This window comes from Perognathus longimembris, chromosome 6, assembly GCF_023159225.1.
Source record: "Perognathus longimembris pacificus isolate PPM17 chromosome 6, ASM2315922v1, whole genome shotgun sequence".
Classification (NCBI taxonomy): domain Eukaryota; kingdom Metazoa; phylum Chordata; class Mammalia; order Rodentia; family Heteromyidae; genus Perognathus; species Perognathus longimembris.
This window is the reverse complement of record NC_063166.1, coordinates 40,319,888-40,338,408: the sequence shown is the minus strand read 5'-3', so window position 1 is coordinate 40,338,408 and position 18,521 is coordinate 40,319,888.

Below are 18,521 nucleotides of genomic sequence, written 5' to 3'. Positions count from 1 at the left end.
AAGCCCATTAAACAAACAAACAAAAATAAACAAGCAAAAGTTATGAAACTAGAGGAGATAAAACTGTCCTATGTCAAGATAATAGATTTATTTTAATAGAAACTAACTTTAAAATATAGACAGAAGATTCCATCAAGCCAGGTGGATGTAGAATTCAATTCCACAATTTTCTACATGTGTAAAATTTGAGATTGTTCAGAAATAAAGCAATAGATTGTAAAAATTTAACAAAAATATTATCCAAATTACATTGAGTATATAAGGAATCCAAGAAATCTATGAAACAACAAAAGAGCAGTAAAGTGATAGAATAAATAAAAGATATATAAAGAATATTGATAGGGATTGGAGTAATGACAATAACTATATTCAAAGATGTAAACTCCACTGCCAAAGCTTTATTAAGTAAGTGGTATATCATTTTCTTCCCACAATAGACAAACCTTAGTAAGTAAATTTTGGTGAAGAGCTAGAGGTACGGTTCACGTTGTACTATACTTGACACTTAAAGTTTTGATCAGCAGTCCTGCACTAGTGTCTTGCTCTCATTACTGCTGAGGCTGAGATCTTGATGATCACAGTTTGAGACTAGTCAGGGGAAAATATTTGTGAGATTCCATATCTAATTAAAATGCCAGACTGGAGGTATGGCTTGAGTGACAGAGTGCCAGCGTATCAGGTAAGCATAATTTCCTGAGTTCAAACACTAGCTCCTGTTAAAAAAAAAAAAGAAAGAAAGAAAGAAAGTAAGCAGGCAAAAAACACTGGGGCTCAAACTGGTAGAGCACTAACCTTGAGCAAAAATGCTCAGGGACAGCATCCAGGCCCTGAGTTCAAGCCTCATGACTGACTAAAAAAAGGAGAGTAAAACAAAATAAAATGAAATAAAGCAAACATAATAATATACTGAAAATGTATTGTATTAAACTGAGCATCAATGGCTTACACCTTTAAACCTTCTCAGGAGGCTGAGATCTGAGGACTCTGCTTCAAAGCTAGTCCAGCCAGATGGATTAACCAGGAAAAGACTTGAAGTAGAGCTGTGGCTCAAGTGGTAGACAACCAACCTTGAATGACAATACTATGCAAAAGCACATGACCCTGAGTTGAAGCCCCAGTACCTGTACAAAACAAAACAAAAAATTTATTCCTTCAGAATTCCACCAACTTATATTCAATGATCATAAACTTTATATAATAAAAGAATGAAATTTGCTTTTAGAATCTATTTGTATGTAACATGTCTGGAGAGTGTTGTAAGTATATGGGAGTATTCATACAATTTTAACTATCCTATGGAAAATGAATTTGTTCTAAATAAATAAAGATAGTGAGACATGCATATCCTAACCACTTAGAGTGGGATGGAAAACACATGTTTTTACACACAAAGAGATTATTTCTGTGCAATTGTTGCCATGAAAGTTCTTATGGTACCCAGTTCTCATGTGACTAGTACATTTTTGAAAGAGAAATGTAGCATTGCCTTAATCCAGAACAACTTTCCCATTATGGCAGCCCATGCTGGGTTGCACTGTGGTAGGAGCAGACAGTGCTCAAGGAATGAAGAGAAATCAAGTTTGGTTGAGGCACACATCAGAAGAAGCCATGAAGTGAGGACTAGTAATGCTCATGAAAGTACTGTCCTTTTGTCCTCAGATACTGGAATGCAACTATAGTGTCATGGCAAGACTTGAGGCTTGAAAATTTTACACTTTCATTGTAAGATGTGGAGGGATATTGCAGGGGCAAAGTAAAGATGAATCCTCCTCCTCCTCCTCCTCCTCCATATTGCAGGGGCAAAGATGAATCCTCCTCCTCCTCCTCCTCCTCCTCCTCCTCCTCCTCCTCCTCCTCCTCCTCCTCCTGCTCCCCCTCCTCCCCCTCCCCCTCCTCCCCCTCCTCCCCCTCCTCCCCCTCCCCCTCCTCCCCCTCCCCCTCCTCCCCCTCCCCCTCCTCCTCCCCTTCCTCCCCCTCCTCCCTTCCCCCTCCCCCTCCCCCTCCTCCCCTCCCCCTCCCCCTCCCCCTCCCCCTCCCCCTCCCCCTCCTCCCTTCCTCATTCTTTTGTGTATGTCTGTACTTGAATTCAGGCTTGAATTCAGGGCCTAGGTAGGCACCATCCCTTGGCTCTTGGCCTTAAGGCTACCATTCTATCATTTGGCTGTATTTCCACTTCCAGCTTTTGGGAAACTAACTGGAGATAAGACTCACATAAGCTTTTCTGCCTGGGTTCTCTCAGAATCATGATCCTCGGATCTCAGGCTCCTGAGTAAGTAAGTTTAAAGAAGGGAGCCATCAGCACCATGCTGTTCTTAAAATAAAGACATAAAAAATCCCATCTATGCATGAAATGCTAATATTAATAAAGATTATAAAATTGGGATTGCCAAATCTACAACCTTTTACAATGTGCATCAATCTGGTTTTCATGTTCTTTAAATATTTTTCCCCACAATAATCCTCATGAAAAAAAATTCCTTCCTCCTTTTTAGAAGACCTATTTGACTACTTTTTAAAATTTAACTTTATTGTCAAGGTGATGTACAGAACGGGTTACAGATACATATGTAAGGTAGTGAGTACATTTTTGTCAAACCCATTACTTCCTCCCTCATTTTTCTCCTATCTTCCCTCCTTCCCAATACCCCTCCTCCTGAGTTGCACAGTTAATTTCCAACGTATTGTCTTGTGAGTATCTCTGTTGCATTGGTTCACTTTTTATTCTTTGTCTCACCATTTTGATGTTTCTCTTCCCTTCTCTAATTCAGATAAGTAGCATATATACAATACCCAGGGTACCAAAATCAAATACAGTGACAACAGAAGCTAACTCATAGGGAATAAAAACAAATTAAAAAAAAGAAATAATTTCACATAGTACATTAATGACCTTGTCCAAGTTCTCCCTTTCCACCAATTCTTCCCACATCTATAATAACCTGTCTCTTCTGAAAATAGTCATTCTTCATTATAAGATTCATTTTATTTTTCTAATTAGTTCGTGTATTACTATTGCTTTCCTAGCTCTTTTTATGTTTCTTAGAGATCAATATTTTTAATATTTTGTAAGACATATCAGTACTGAACAGATGTGAGCATAGAAACGTATCAAATTAAAGAGCTATAAAATGATCTAAAATAACCCTATAAAATGTTTTCATGTTATAAATGATGAAATACTTAAAAATATTTCAAAACCTTAATCCAGACCATGCTGTTAGAGAACTAGGCTTACGACCTTGGAATGGATTCAGTGAAGTTTTTTTTGATAACCTACTATATACCAGAGCATTATTCTACAAGTTTATATCAAAGAGCAAATTATTATCTAGATCTTTCAATCCAGATTGTACTTTGAGAAAGTTTCTCATTTGATTTTATAGGCAAGTAGATGAATTCTCCAGCTCTGACTACTAATCTATTAGGCAAGACTAATTATTAAGAGTCTGCTATTTCCTAGCTACAGATATAAAAATGAAGACAACTACAATTGTAAGAGTTATAGCATGAAAATTCTACTTCTTTACTAATTAATTTAGAAGATGTGCTTAATATACTAAAAAAGAAGCAATAGATTTTGAGTGCTTTATAAAAGTGGTCATGATCCAGCTTACAGAAAATTGTAAAATGTGGAAAACAAAGAGTACACAGTGAAGCCTATAACACTGAAAAGAAAGTCTCTCTCTTTCTGTCTCTCTCTGTCTATCTGTCTCTGTCTCTCTGTCTCTCTCTGTCTCTCTGTCTCTCTCTCTCTCTCCTGAAAGCAATAGTCAAGCTAATTGCAAAGAACTTGAGGTCTTGCATTTAAATTAAATATTCATTGAACCCCCATTTATGTGCTGCATTTAGAAGTTAAGAGATTTTAGAAACCTTTCTGCCTTTCCAGAAGTCAGCTAATCCATTAGATTCGTGAAACCACTCTAACCCGTGGGCACAAAGCCAGCCCTCATGGTCCATGGAGCTCTGGAGCTTTTCCAAGTGCTGCATGCAGGGCAGGAGGATGCTAAGTCATTCTGGCTGCAAACCTCTGTCATCTCTCTCCAGTGAGTTTTCTCATCAAGCACCTTAGTGAGGTGGTCTGTGGGAGGAAAATATGTGAGGATGAAATGCAAATGCTCCTGGTTGCATAGGCATTATCTCCATTTTTGGTAATGACAGCTGGTTCACATGTGGCCTGAAGAAAAAGGACAAAGCACAAGCACCCAAAAGAATTTCAACATTTCTTAAAGTTAACCTGGCTTATGTATTCATCTATGCAAATATGACTGGGAAAGAGCCAATTGTAAGCTTATGAATCATTGTCTAGCATGACATATCTCATTTTACTTTGTTTATGTATTTCTTTTATTTTAAATCATCTTTAAGTAGTGTACAAAGAAGTTTGAAGTTTGAAAGTCAGTTTATGAGTACAATATACCTTGGTCAAAGTCATCTCTTCCATTTTTCTCCACTTGTTTTTGAAAATAAAGTTTTAAGGGAATACAGCCATGTCCATTTGTGTCATACTGCTGAATTTCAAACAAGATGGTTCATGTTGACTCGACCCTTCACAGAATGTTTGCTGATCCTTGCTTTAGAAAGATATTAATGTTAAGTACAAAAATCTTACTTAAACTAAGCAATGTGTGGTTTCACTATATTTAAATGTGTTAAGTAACACACACACACACACACACACACACACACACACACACACACGGTAAAAATTGGTGACCTGAGATTAAAAAGGATTTTTTTATCCAGGGAAATGAAGGTTCATACAAGCTGCTTTCTCTAAAAAGTCACAGTGGAAGAAGTTGGAGCACGAAAATGCATCCATTACTAAGTAACACTATTTTCTATCCAGTTGCTTCAATTTTCTATTCAATTTTCTATATTCAATTTGTCAGCATTTTCTGAATTTATTGGTTAAGCCTTATTTTACTTCCTTGACTCCTCCTATCCAAAGTGGAGGTTTGGTGGAGCAAAACACATTTGTGGCAGTAATAGCAAAAGTTGCTTGAGGTAAATCTGTTTGGTATGGATCATATAAGCTTGGCAAGCTTGTTGGAAAATATTCCTCAAAACCTTTCTTGCTCTCTGAAGAATGCCTTCCATGGTGTATGTGCATACACACACACACACACACACACACACACACACACACACACACACAGAGCTTCATTTATTGTTTACCTGGTATGTTGTTAGCAACTAGATTTGGAAAAAAACTCAGAGCATAATTTCTTAAGCAAAGAGCAAGTAAGGGGACCCAAAGACTCAGGCCAGCATGGTTTCTAGGCACATAATTGTCACTAGTGCTCCCTTTGGAAACCAGAAGAGGTTGAAATAAATAAATAAATAAATAAATAAATAGTAACACCAAGCTTCATAGGAATATTTTCTTCCAGGCAAAATGAAAGGAATTAAGATTGATGGACAATTTCATAACATTCTGTCTAGGAAAGGAGATACCAAAATGATCATCTTCCTTTCACTGCTAGAGATGTGTCTTCTAGGTAGACTTATAAGAACCAACTTGGTCATCTCTTTGGGAATGAAAAGGTGACATTTTACAAGAAATAAATTTATTTAATATGACCTTAGTTTTCTTTAATTGCAAAGTGACATCACAATCTATGGATCTAAATACCATGTGTCCCATTTCTGTGTTTGATTAACTTTTGCATTTATTGAGTTCCTACTTCATGCTGTACACTGTTTTTGAGGACGAATTAGACACACACACATAACTATAAACAAGCTAATATTTAGCAGAAGACAGATAGTAAAGTAGATTGAATATGTATTCAATAGATCATCACAATATATGAAATTTATTTCTCAATCATTTTAAAGTAGTTTATAAGAGGTAAGAAAATATTTATAAATTGTGATCTTGTTTTGAGTCAGTTGGGTAATTCACTAAGAAACAGGTAAACAAAATTATATGAATTAAACCTACATATGCAAATAATATTTAGCCATGTTTGAATTCCCAGCCTGAGTATTAACAAGATCAAAATAAGTATTCACTGTACCTCCTGAACACAGTTTTAATGAGAAAGTAATTCTCTCTTGAGAGAGTTCTTATATCCAGAACTTGTTTCCTAATATATTAAAAGCTTTATTGGGCAAGAAGTGTGTGTTTAGTTTCCTTCAATGCATAGCACCCTTCTCAGATCACAGCTTCCAGCAATCAGTAGGAAATGCCTCTGGTCTTACAAGGAAGGAATGGCAAATGAGGGTCTACCCTCAAGACTATTCACCACCATAAAAAAAAAAGACTATTCACCACATCATCCTCAAGGCCAGTCCTGATGACTACAAAAGATAGGCTCCATGTGCTAACACATCTGGAAATTCAACATATGTAAGAGCCATATTCAATTTTTCTCAGCTTCTCTTCAAGAGGCAGGACCACTCTCGGTGCTATGGTCTCCAAGCCAAAAAGAACTACTAGTCTCCCACCCTACAGCATCACTGAGTCTTGCAATCAGGTACAATAAAGTTTAGTTCCTTCCACTAAAATGTAGTGACGTTCCTTCCTTTTTAATTTTGTTTCAATAAAATGGGTACAAAGGATCGTGTTTTCAAGCAATTGCTTAACTTCATTTTCTCCCTTTCCTTTTTATTTTCCTTTCCCTGCCACCTTTCTCCTTTTTCCACATCTCACTGTGTATGCATACATGTATGATTTTGTGAAAAAAGTCAATGCTTGCCCTGTAGATTGTTTTAAACAGTTTGTTCTTTTTGTTTTCTCTTCTAAATAATAAGAGAAAACAGTGAAATCAGAGCTAATAGGGGAGAGAGTAAAATGCACAATATGAGCAAAACTAATTTGTGATTTACATAGGTTTTTTCTGGCAATATCACACACATGTGTGTGTGAGAGAGAGAGAGAGAGAGAGAGAGAGTGTGTGTGTGTGTGTGTATAACAGAGGGCCTCAACAGCAGCTTATGTACACATACAGGATCTCCCAAGACTCAATATAAAAAGCATTGATTTTATAAGTTGATTTTCTTAGTCCAGGTTTAGTATTTTATGTTTTAGTTCTCTGAATCCCTTTCAGCAGAAAATAAAGATGCGGACCAGAGAATCCAGGGTGAAAGTTTCAGCACTAGAAATATTTTCTTTGTCATTGTTCTGAAGTGCTTATGGACTGCTTCTGATAAAGAATTATCTTTAGGAAAATAAGGACTTGTATAAACATTCACATATGAAAATCACACATTTGAACAAAATCAAAGGCCTCCCAAATGCCTTCCTTATTTCTTCCACTGTTTGTATGCTTCTGTGACTCAAAGCCTCATTTTTCTATCATACAATTACTATATTAGATGTTATGGTACTCAAATTGATTTTGCTTCAAACTCTGCTCTGGGAACAGCAAAAACTGAAGCACTTAACATGCTTTGAATGGTATAGTAATGAAGTAGGCCTCTACCAAATGTGAAATGATTTAAATGAATGTAACCATGAGATGAACAGCAGGTTCACAGCTAGAAAGCTAAGTGGTGAGGTTATTTCCACAGAAATGAATCAGGTGTGATGAAAGTGCTTCAAGGCTCAATTCATATAGGACGAGATCTAGTCAGCCAAACAACAGTCTATGAAAGCATTCTGAGAACAGAGCTGCATGGGCATGGTGGTTTTCGATGGGATGATTCAATCCCCAGAAGACATTGTCGGAGACACTTTGATCACCACTGCTGGAGAAAGGAGAGGCAGATTCCTGGAATCCATCCACCTTGTGGATGAAAGCTGGGGATGCTGTGAAATATCTGAGACAGCTCTCCATGAGGATGAGTTGGCTTAGTAGTTCTGAGGTAGGAAAATACTGAGTTAGCCTGTGCTCCATTATCTTTTATGGCACGCACACCCTATCTTTTGAAAACACACTTACAACGTGCCAGGTGCATGTGCTCAGTGTGTAAATGGCAGCAAACAGAAGCTAGTGCCCTGTGAATTGCCTCTGACACTCCATAAGATAACCCTAGGAAACCTGTCAGGTGTGGCATCATTTGAGCAGGGCATTAGTGCTCCATAGTGCTGACCCAGCTAAGTGAACATTTGGCACTTCTCCCCATATTTGGAAGGGGATTATATTACTTCTCATTCAACTGTGAATTTCTCACAGCCTCTTTAGTTCTTTAGGATGGAACTGGAGTTCTACAGGGCAGATTTGGAAAGGCCTAGCTGATAAACTTGAGCTTATTCCAAGGAACTTTCCTCCATATAGAAGGAAAGCAATGGTTTCATCTGGTTTATCTGATGGATCAGTCAGCTTGTTGCTCATTTAACTGAACCACGTTAAGCCCGGAAATTCACCTTATTCTGATGGATATAGGTCGTTTCTTTTCAAGAGCCTAAGTCTTCCCAAAGCCAATTCTCTGAACTGAAGGATTTTCAATTTCTTTTTGATTTAAAGAAACACAACTAGAGCATTGCTCAATCCATGCTCAAAGCTGGTAAGCCAAAGAAAGCAAAAGAGTGTTTGGTATCATAATTTTCAAGGCAGTATTTTTTTTTTCTGATGTCAAGAAAATTTTAGGTCATTGTCTACATGAATATGAAAGTATAAATATGCAACTGTGATGAACATCTCTAGTGTTCAAAAATTATTAGAGATGAAAATGTGTGTGTTTGTGTGTGTGTGTGTGTGTGTGTGTGTGTGTGTATGTATGTATGTGCCAGTACACAGACTTGCATGCAAGGCCTTATGCTCTTTTTTGGCTTTTTCCCTCAAGGTTAGTACTCTACTTCTTGAACCACAGTTCTACCTTTTGCTAATTAATTGTGCATAAAAGTCTCACAGATTTATCTGCTAGGGGTTATCTTCAAACCTTGACCCCCAGATCTGAGACTCTTGAGTAGCTAGGATTATAGGTATATACCACCAATGCCTGGTTAAAGGTAGAAATTTTTATTAAGTAGGATCAGTTTTGAATCCCATATTACAATGAATAATTGATGAATATTTTGAATATTAATGAATGTTAAGAATGTCATTTGAATATTATGAATTTTTCTTAAATGTCTTTTTTACTGACATGGAAAACATGGCCTAAGCAGAGGACACAAGCTGTAAACACATTTTTCTCTTATAAAAGAAGATTCATTTTTGATTCACACAATTTCTCTTTCCTATATCTTTCTATCAAGAGTAAGCAATGAATGGGTGGCTGTTTATATTTCAAAATTAGGCAAACGCATACAAGTACTATTGGTTTAAAGTAGATTTGCAACAATCTTCTCTTATCTAACACAAGAATGAATCAGCCCGCGATGGAACTACAATATCCTGATTGGCATCTTTGGTTTTTTATTTCCCCTAATGAGACATTTATTTATCTCTTAATATGGACACAAAAACTGACACATACCTGCAAATCTGAGACAACATCAAAGGAGAAGGAGTAAAATTACTATTTCAAAATGTTTTCTCTTTTATCAAACTGTGGTATCATGTGATAACATAATTCTAGGTCAAGTAGAATTTTATAGCTATCTATTTTAGGCACCAATTACCTACCTCCTCATGCCTGCTTAGATTTATTCCCTCCTTCACTCAAACGTGTTTGTATACCCATCTTTCATTTTACTAAGACTATGACATTGGGGCACAAAAGTAATGCGAGAAAGCATCACAAAACAATAAGAATGGTCCTGACTTATAAAAGACTACTAGGAAATATGGTGAGATGGAGCTAAAACAATTACTTTAGAATAGCAATATCCTGCAGCCTAATAAAATTATTCTCAGTGCTTCATAAAAGATTTCCTTTCACAAAATTCAGGAATCAGCTAACTAACCCACATTCAGATCTCTGCCTATTTTTGTAGTGACCGCAGATAGAGTAATTTTTACTGTGAAATGGCTTTTTTAAAGGCTTTAAAAATAAAGTATTTGTGACATAAAAATTCACAAATTCAAATTTTATATAGAATTTTCAATGAAGTTTTAGTGTAATGCACCTACTAACTTCTTGTTTTCATGGTCTATGGCAAGAGAGAAAAACTGAGGTAAGAGGGACTAAATGACTGTATACTAGAGTATTTACTAGCTTTCCTTTATAAAGAAAGTTTTATCAATCCCTGCTGTAATTTGTCTGAGAAATGCCTTTTGTCTGGATGCCTTCTCAATTTGTAACATTTAGAAATAATCAATGAGAGAGTTTTCTATTTGTCTAATGACATAGAAAGTAGACAGGTGTATTCACCTGTGTATCTTGTTGGGAGCGTGTGGGGGAAGGTATAGAACTCCAGGAAAAAGGGGTGAAAACTGCAGCAGTGGAGCTCACTGGACACTGATTAAAGTGAACTATACAACTTGTGGGTAGAGACAGGAGAGAGGAACTGTGAAAGAGTGAAGGAAGGGAAGATACTCTATGAAAGGAAATGTACTTATTACCTAAGTTATGTAATTATACCCCCTCTGTGTATCATCTTTATAGTAATAATAAATAATAAAATTTAAAAGAAAGTATATAGGAAAAACAAAAAATATCTAAATTCAAATATAAGTATGTGAGGAATAAGGAAAAAACTGAATAACTCACAATAGTGTATGGCTTTATAATTTGACTCCAGGTCACAAGAACAATATATCAAAGGCTTATTGATAACCTCTGATTCTGCTCTGGTTAACACTGCCTTGACATTACTAAAATATGAAGTCTGTTTTATTAAAAAGATTTAGAAAGAATTAAGAGAAATGTAGAGTCAGGTGTCAGTGGTTCATACCTATAATTGTGGTTACTCAAGTCCCTCAGATGTGAGGGTCACAGTTTGAAGCCAGCCCAGGCAGAGAATTCCATGAGACTTTTATCTCTAACAAGCCACCAAAAAGCAGACCAAAAGGTGTGCTCAAATAGTAGAGACTTGAGTGGAAAACGTCAAGAGAGAACATGAGGCCCTGAGGTCAAGTTCCAGTAACTGCAGACACAGACAGCGAGCGAGCGAGCAAGAGAGAGAGAGAGAGAGAGCTAGAATCTATAACAGATGAGAAAAGAATGTAGTTAAGGTAAGTATTTGTTGCTGTACTATTGGCATAACAACAGCAGGTTAGATGGCAGGTTGAGGAAAAGTGGAGATCCATTGTGCTATATGTTAGGGAAGCCTTCTGATACACTGCTATCAGCTGTACCATTGGCATGACAACAGCAGGATAGATGGCAGTTGAGGAAGTGTGGAGATACATTGTGCCATATGTTAGGGAAATCTTCTGATAAACTGCTGTCAATCACAAACATGTGTTAGCTGTGAACACAGTAGGTTAAGTCTAGAATTTGACAAATCAACAGAAACAAAAATTTACCCTTATTATCCTTTAAAGAAAACTTAATGCAAGCAACTTAAGCTTCTTAACTGATCTCTCAGGATAGTACTACTCTTCCAAGTAAAAAGATATCAACATTTTTCACTGGGATCTGGAAGAAGGAAGTCAAAAGTAAGGAACATATAGATGAACACTACCATCTCGGCCAGTTGTCACTATAAAATACAGATGCACAGATGTCTTTTCTAAAAGTGACTTTGTGGCTTGAGGCATAAACAACGCAGATGAAGATTCGTCACACCAAGAGGAGAATTTTCCAAACAGGACTGATACTTTCAGCCTTGATTTATATTGACCCAAAAGCATATGTCTGTAAGGATTCATTAGAGATTTCTCTGGATAACATTCAAGGCAATAAAATTCCTCAAGGTTTACAGGCTATTCCAGTTGGAGCACAAAATGGTCCACCCTAAGGGAGAATTAGAAGGAATTCATTTTGTACTAAAAGGACTATCATTTTTTATCCTCATACAAAGGGAAATTGCTTCAACAAGCTTCCAGTTGGAGAATCAGGTAAATTCTCTTAGCTTCATAGAGTTTGAAAATAAGTCCTGAAAAAATAAACAGGGGAAAAATGATTACACAAAGAAGTATAAAGAAACATGAAGAACAGACAAATAGCTTTTTTCATTTTTTGTTTCTAGTTTTTAATTCATTCTTGCAAGGCAGATGTTCAACCACTTTGAGCCATATCTCCACCCTTTTAGTTTCAGTTATTTGTGAGCTAGAGGCTGGCTTTTCCCCCAGGCTACCCTGGACCTTGAGTCTCCTATTTCCCATGGTAGCTGAGATGACAGACACATATCTCATTGCTGGGCTTTTTACTTTTTGTGTTGAGAAGAAATCTTGAGAACTCTTTTGCCTGAGCTAGAGCCATAATCCTCTAGATCTCAGCCTCCTGCACATAGCTGGAATAACAGACAACTGGAATCATATGCAATTATTGGCCGAGAAGAAGTCTCCCAAAACTTTTGCCCAGGCTGTCCAGTATTCCATATCTCTACCTCCCCAGTAGCTGGGATGACCAGCATGAATCACTAGGCTTGCCCAGAAGCACTTATTTTCTATTTTTATGAAAATAGTATACAAGAATAATTCATCTTAATTAAACCATAGAATCAATTTCCAGGTGAAGATGATGTCCAATTTAGGGAAGCCACAGCCTTTAGGATAGCTTTGTTGAAATGTAAGCAGAGGCTGGGAATATGGCCTAGTGGCAAGGGTGCTTGACTTGCATACATGAAATGTAAGCAGAGAGAAGAGATGCTTGCCATGCTCTGTAGTTTAGAGTTCTTCCAGAAGTCTGAGCAGTACCATCAATGTATTGCCCATCTACTATTAGAGGTAATCAGGAAGAAGCCCCCAATCTGGGTTTCTAAACAACTTCCCAGATGATGCTACTCATCAGGGGGCAGAGAATGAGACCTGATGATTCCATGCTCTTTCTTTCTCTCATACAACACTGGAAACACCTGAACCTCTACTTTAAGTCATGTCCCACTCCAGAACATGGAAAATTTAGCATTAAGCTTGTTTGTCATTTCTGAAAGATAAATCAAACTAGTCATTGATCATGAAAACAGATTTATTCATGGCTTTAATAAGAAATAAAAGACAAAAGAACAGCCATTTTTCCAAGTTCTTAAAATCTTTATATATGAAAAGAATTTTTTTGGGGGGTGCTTAAGGCTAAAGGCTACAGGTTCTCTCATTCACCTCCTAGTATCACAAATTCAGTGACACAATAAAGTTATTTCACGTTCAGCTGGTATCACAGAGCCATTTGAGGGAGAGGTAAAAACATAAACTATTGTTTTCCTCCCTCCCTGCCTCCCTCCCTCCCTCCCTCCCTCCTTCCCTCCCTTCCTCCTTCCTTCCTCTTTTTTTTCCTACAGTACTGGGGGTTGAATTCAGATGCTTGATTTTTATAGTTAAGTGCTCTACCAGTTGAGCTGCACCCCAGCCCTTTCTGCTTTAGATATTTTTCAGTGTCTCAATTTTACCCAGAGCTGTTCTTGAATCATAACCCCCTACCTATGCCTCCTAGGTAATTAGGATTAAAGATGTGCACTATCACATACAGCTTGATTCTTGATGTAAGACCATGTTAAATTTTACTTGTGCTGTCCTCAAACTGTAATCCTCCCATATCTTCTTCTCTTGTAGAATTACAGGTATGTATCCATACACCTAACCCTACATGTGACTATTTCAAATGCTGTCTTACCCAGATTTTCAATATAACCAATGGCAAATATCCTTCAAATATTATCTTAATAGTGATTTACAATGTTAAATCTATGCAAAGTACCATCTCTGAGACCAATTCCTTTATCCAGTCAATATTTTTTATAGTAACTAAGAATTGACTATTACAGAAAATATATGTTCTAAAAACATTTGCAATAAATTATAAATAACTTGAATTACTTTATGTGTAATATAAATCTTTCTTAGTCAAACTAACTTATAATGAGTCACTTGATGGAGCATTGTTTAAATAATTCAATCCCCTACAACAATGGTACATTTTAGGTTTGATATAACAGCATAGGAGAATGACACACACACAATTATATGTCATATGCTAAAAATTCTCCTTGTTTTCATGAAATTTGATGCCTCATTGTTTATGTCACTTAAAAAATAACAAAAGAAAGGGAGGAACAGAAGGAGGGAGGGAGGAAGGATGGAAGGAAGAATGTTTTTGTTTGTTTGTATATTAAATGGAAGTGTTACAGATCAGCTGACTGAAGTTCTTCTGCTCTACCTAGGTGGAAATAGTGGTTGGTGAAAGTTCCTCCAGCAGTTGCTCTGAGCCTTTGGTGGGTATTTTCAGGTAATAGACTTTGTGAATGACAGCAGGCAGCCATGGGCCTTTGACAGCTAGGGCAGCCCTTGAGATGCCTCTGCTGGGTAACATGGTAGCTTGGTGTTCAGGCCTTGGGGTTAAGGCTGAGGCCCTAAGTGTTAGGGCTTTTTTTGTGCCCTGTCGTGGAATGGGCCTCATGGTGAACAGTGCTCAAATGGAAGCTGTCAGTTTTACTTTTATCACCTCCAACATCAATTTTACTTACAGAGCTGCTCACTCATATTTATTGCTGTTCAACTGGTCACTCCTGTAAGTTTCCCCTGGCCCATGGGTTCAAGGTTGCTCCCACTGGGGGCTAATTAGATCCCTATAGAAATCATTTACCAGCCTTGGTAACTGCCCCTTAATCTGCTCTACCTGCTGCTGCTGCTTCCTCTCTGTCTCTCTCTCACTCTCTTTCTCTTTTATGTTACCAACTCAGCAATGACAAGCAAGACAGTTCCTGAGAAAGACTTTATTGAGATAAAATATTGCAATGCCAGGGTTGTAGCACAGGAAAGTGTTTCTCTTCCAGCTGCTCACAAACTGAATTGAATAATCTGATGATGTGGCCTGGGAGGGAGGGGCCTGTAGAGGAATCACAGCAATTCTCTCTTACAAATGAAGGTTGTGTTTTAATCAATTTGGGGTCCTTATGCAAATACAGCTCTTATGCAAATGCAGTCCCTTATGCAAATGAAGTCCCTTATGCGGATGAAGGACTGTGTTTACACCTAACAGAAGTCTTCTGTTGGGACACCAGGAAAAGTGCTTCCCCACTGGCCTGGGTGGAATTGGATGCAGGGTCATTTGGAGGTGACTGACATTTGTAATAGCAAAATATGCTGTGCAAAATGTTTGCTGGTGCAGTGCCTTCAGAAGCCAAAGTTATGTTTCAGCATGTATCTTTCCCAAGGTGTTTGTGCAGTGTTTAAAGTGGCTGGTTCTGGCACAAGGGCTGTCCTGATGGTTACTTGGCTCATAGTCCTTCACTCAAGGCAGCCAGGCCCCAGACAAGGGTCTAGGAGCTCTCAATTATGAAGTCAAATTGTCCCAGCCCCCAATGTATCAGCATATTTAAAGAAGAATAAACATTTTAAAAAGTTGTTTACAATAAAGGCTTATAATTAATATTCATAAGGTTTTAATAATACCTTACAGATATCATTTACTGTGCACTAGCATTGGTTAATTCTTAGCCTAGTCCTCAGCCTCAAAGAAAGAGGAGTGCCTACCATCTGTTTTAGAATGTGAGTTTCAACTTCATACCCCGAAGAAGCTAAGTGCAATTAACTTCACAATTAAATGTTGAGCAGCATGAAGTTTCAACAACCAGGTAAAGTTGTAAAAAAAAAAAAAATGTACAATATCCTCTGAGCATCATCTTTATAATAACAATAAAAAATTTAAATGCACAATATCCCAAGTGTCCACACTTGTGCCATCAATTCCTTAGCGCCCGGTGGTTTATTTATATCTTTTTTTAAGCTAGTTTCATGAGAAAAATATATTATAATATTTAAATAAATTATGTTTTCAAAGTATCTGACTTCCAGTTCTTGTAGACATATATAACTAAATAGCTCTGAAGGCACAAATTTTATGAAATATGTTTTATAGAATATGTTTTCTCTTAAAAATTTCTACATTATAATCTATTTCTAGGTTTAAAAATAGTAATTTCTTACTCTTATAGTACAGTTGTAAACTAATATAAGATTTCTTTTGCATTATTATAAACTTTAGGTAGTTGTACAAAGGAGTTACCATTTAATAAAGCTGTTCAAAATGCATCTTGATCAACATCGCCTTTTTGTAAAATGTGTTTCTGTGGTTATACTTTCTAGAGATGAATTACTAAGATCTGTTAAAAGGCCTGGAAGCGTCTAAGTTTCTCTAATTTCTCCATGTGTTTTTCTAAAGTATGCCTGGTCATCCAGGCACTCGTGGAGCACTCATGTAGTCGTAGGTACTTGGGAGGCTGAGATCTGAGGATCAAGGCTCAAAGCCAGGACATACAGACAAATTCAAAGACTCTTATTTTGAGCTAATCAGCAAAAGGCTAGATTTGGCTGTGTGGCTTAAGTAATAGAGCTCCAACATTGAGGGGAAAAAGCCAAGCAAGAACAAGATACCCTGAGTGAATTCCCTGTACTGGCACACACAGAAAATGTTTGTACAACCTTAGATGCCAAATAACTGCTGACCAGATATTTGGACATTGTCTATCAAGAGAAAGCAGTTAGGCAGATATTAACAAAGGTCCCAGTTGTGAAACGCAGTTGAGCTTACAGCTCCATCTGTTTCCAGGCTTGCATGTCTGGGATTTTCTCAAAACAAGCACAAAAGATGTGCGTGTTATGCCAACAGAATGCAGATATTTCATAATCAGTAGGCATAATAGTTATTTAAAAATAAATCCTCATCCTTATAATTTGTAGTATTTAAAATATTCACTGAAAATGTTCGATTCTTAAAGAATATCTTGAGGCTCTTGTATAATGTCATTATTTATCTTAAGAGAGGCATAATTTATCTTCTGAATGCACAGTAAGAAGGAAATCACCTTGGGAGAACCCAATCTTCTAGGATGTTTAAAAACTTTGTCCTTCCAAATGATTGCTTTCTGGTGTGGTTTCTTTGCCACACTCGTTTCAACCACTTTCTTCCAATTTTCTGCAAGAGAACACTACAAGGCAAACCTCAGTGATCTAACATCAGTCCAGCTTTCCTCCTCAATAATAAATATGTTAGTATGGAGCCAGCTCACAAAGACTCCAGACAGCTCTGATTTGGCCCCGTTCCATGAGAGAAGCAAACATTATCAGGAGAAAATACTTGGCTGTCTTTCACATGTGTACTTCTATCTACCTGCACTGTCTGTGGCCTGAAACAGCGGTGGCTATGAGAAACCTGTCTTTGGGTCACTGGTGTAAAACATCTCTCCTAAATGAAGTTAATTGAGGACATTCTGTGTTTACTGAGGATTAATTTTTTTGCAACTGTATATGTCAAGTTAGATACCAGACAGGTAACAAGTCTTATAGGACATTCTTTGTCAGTATTGATAATACAAAATTGTTGCATTCGGATTTCTTTTTGGACCAAATGTGCACACTTTGCCTGTGGAGATTCAAGGATACCAGTTTGGTACTTTTGTGTAACCTGCATGTGTTAGGTCTTACACAAATAACCCAAGTATGGAGTACCTGGCTAGTTTCCCCACCCATGCATTAATCTCACTCAAGAAGGAATAACAAGTACAACCACTTTGGAGAACAGTATGGAGGTTTCTCAAAAAGCTCAATATAGACCTACCCTATGACCCAGCCATACCACTCCTAGGCATCTATCCTAAACAGCAAAACCCAAGATATCAAAAAGACATTTGTACTTCCATGTTTATCGTGGCACAATTCACAATAGCCAAAATATGGAAACAACCCAGATGCCCCTCCACAGACGAATGGATCCAAAAAATATGGTACTTATACACAATGGAATACTACATAGCGATTAGGAATGGTGAAATATTGTTATTCGCAGGGAAATGGTCAGAACTCGAACAAATAATGTTGAGTGAGACAAGCCTAGAACACAGAAGACAAAGGGGCATGATCTCCCTGATATATGACTGTTAACAAAGGGAGACAGAGAGACAGTAGAGACCAAATCTGTGAATACTGTATATGTTCTTGATACATTGTATATTATATATATGTCTACCTGACCTAGACAAGGGATAGAAAAACAGGACGTAAGATATCACAAGAAATGTACATACTGCCCTACTATGTAACTGTACCCTTTTTGCACAACACCTTGTAAAAAAATTTATGTTCAATTAATAAACAAATTTTAAAAAAAGAAGGAATAACAGAGGCGCTATAACAATGCTCAAAATAAATCTCTGAGAATAATGTATAGGCAGTCACTTAATAAGAGATTGTACACAGAGCCTACTGTGAGGCACAACAAAGGTGACAAAACAATTGAGAGCGCCAGCCAGGTAGCCTTTCTGGATAGGTGGACAGATAGAAGATAGCAGCTAGAACAAGCTCCAACATAGCAAGAAGGAATGATGCAGTAAAAATATTGCTCTTGGGGCTGGGAAGATGTCTTAGCAGTAGGGTGCTTGCCTAGCATGCAAGAAGCCCTGGGTTAGAGTCCTCAGTACCGCATAAACAGAAAAGGCCAGAAGTGGTGCTGTGGTAGAGGGCTAGCCTTGAGTAAAAAGAAGCCAGGAACAGTGCTTAGGCCCTGAGTCCAAGCCCCAGGACTAGCAAAAAACAATATTACTCTTGTTCCCATCAGGTCCTAAACCTTAGCACATAAATGCTTTTGACCCT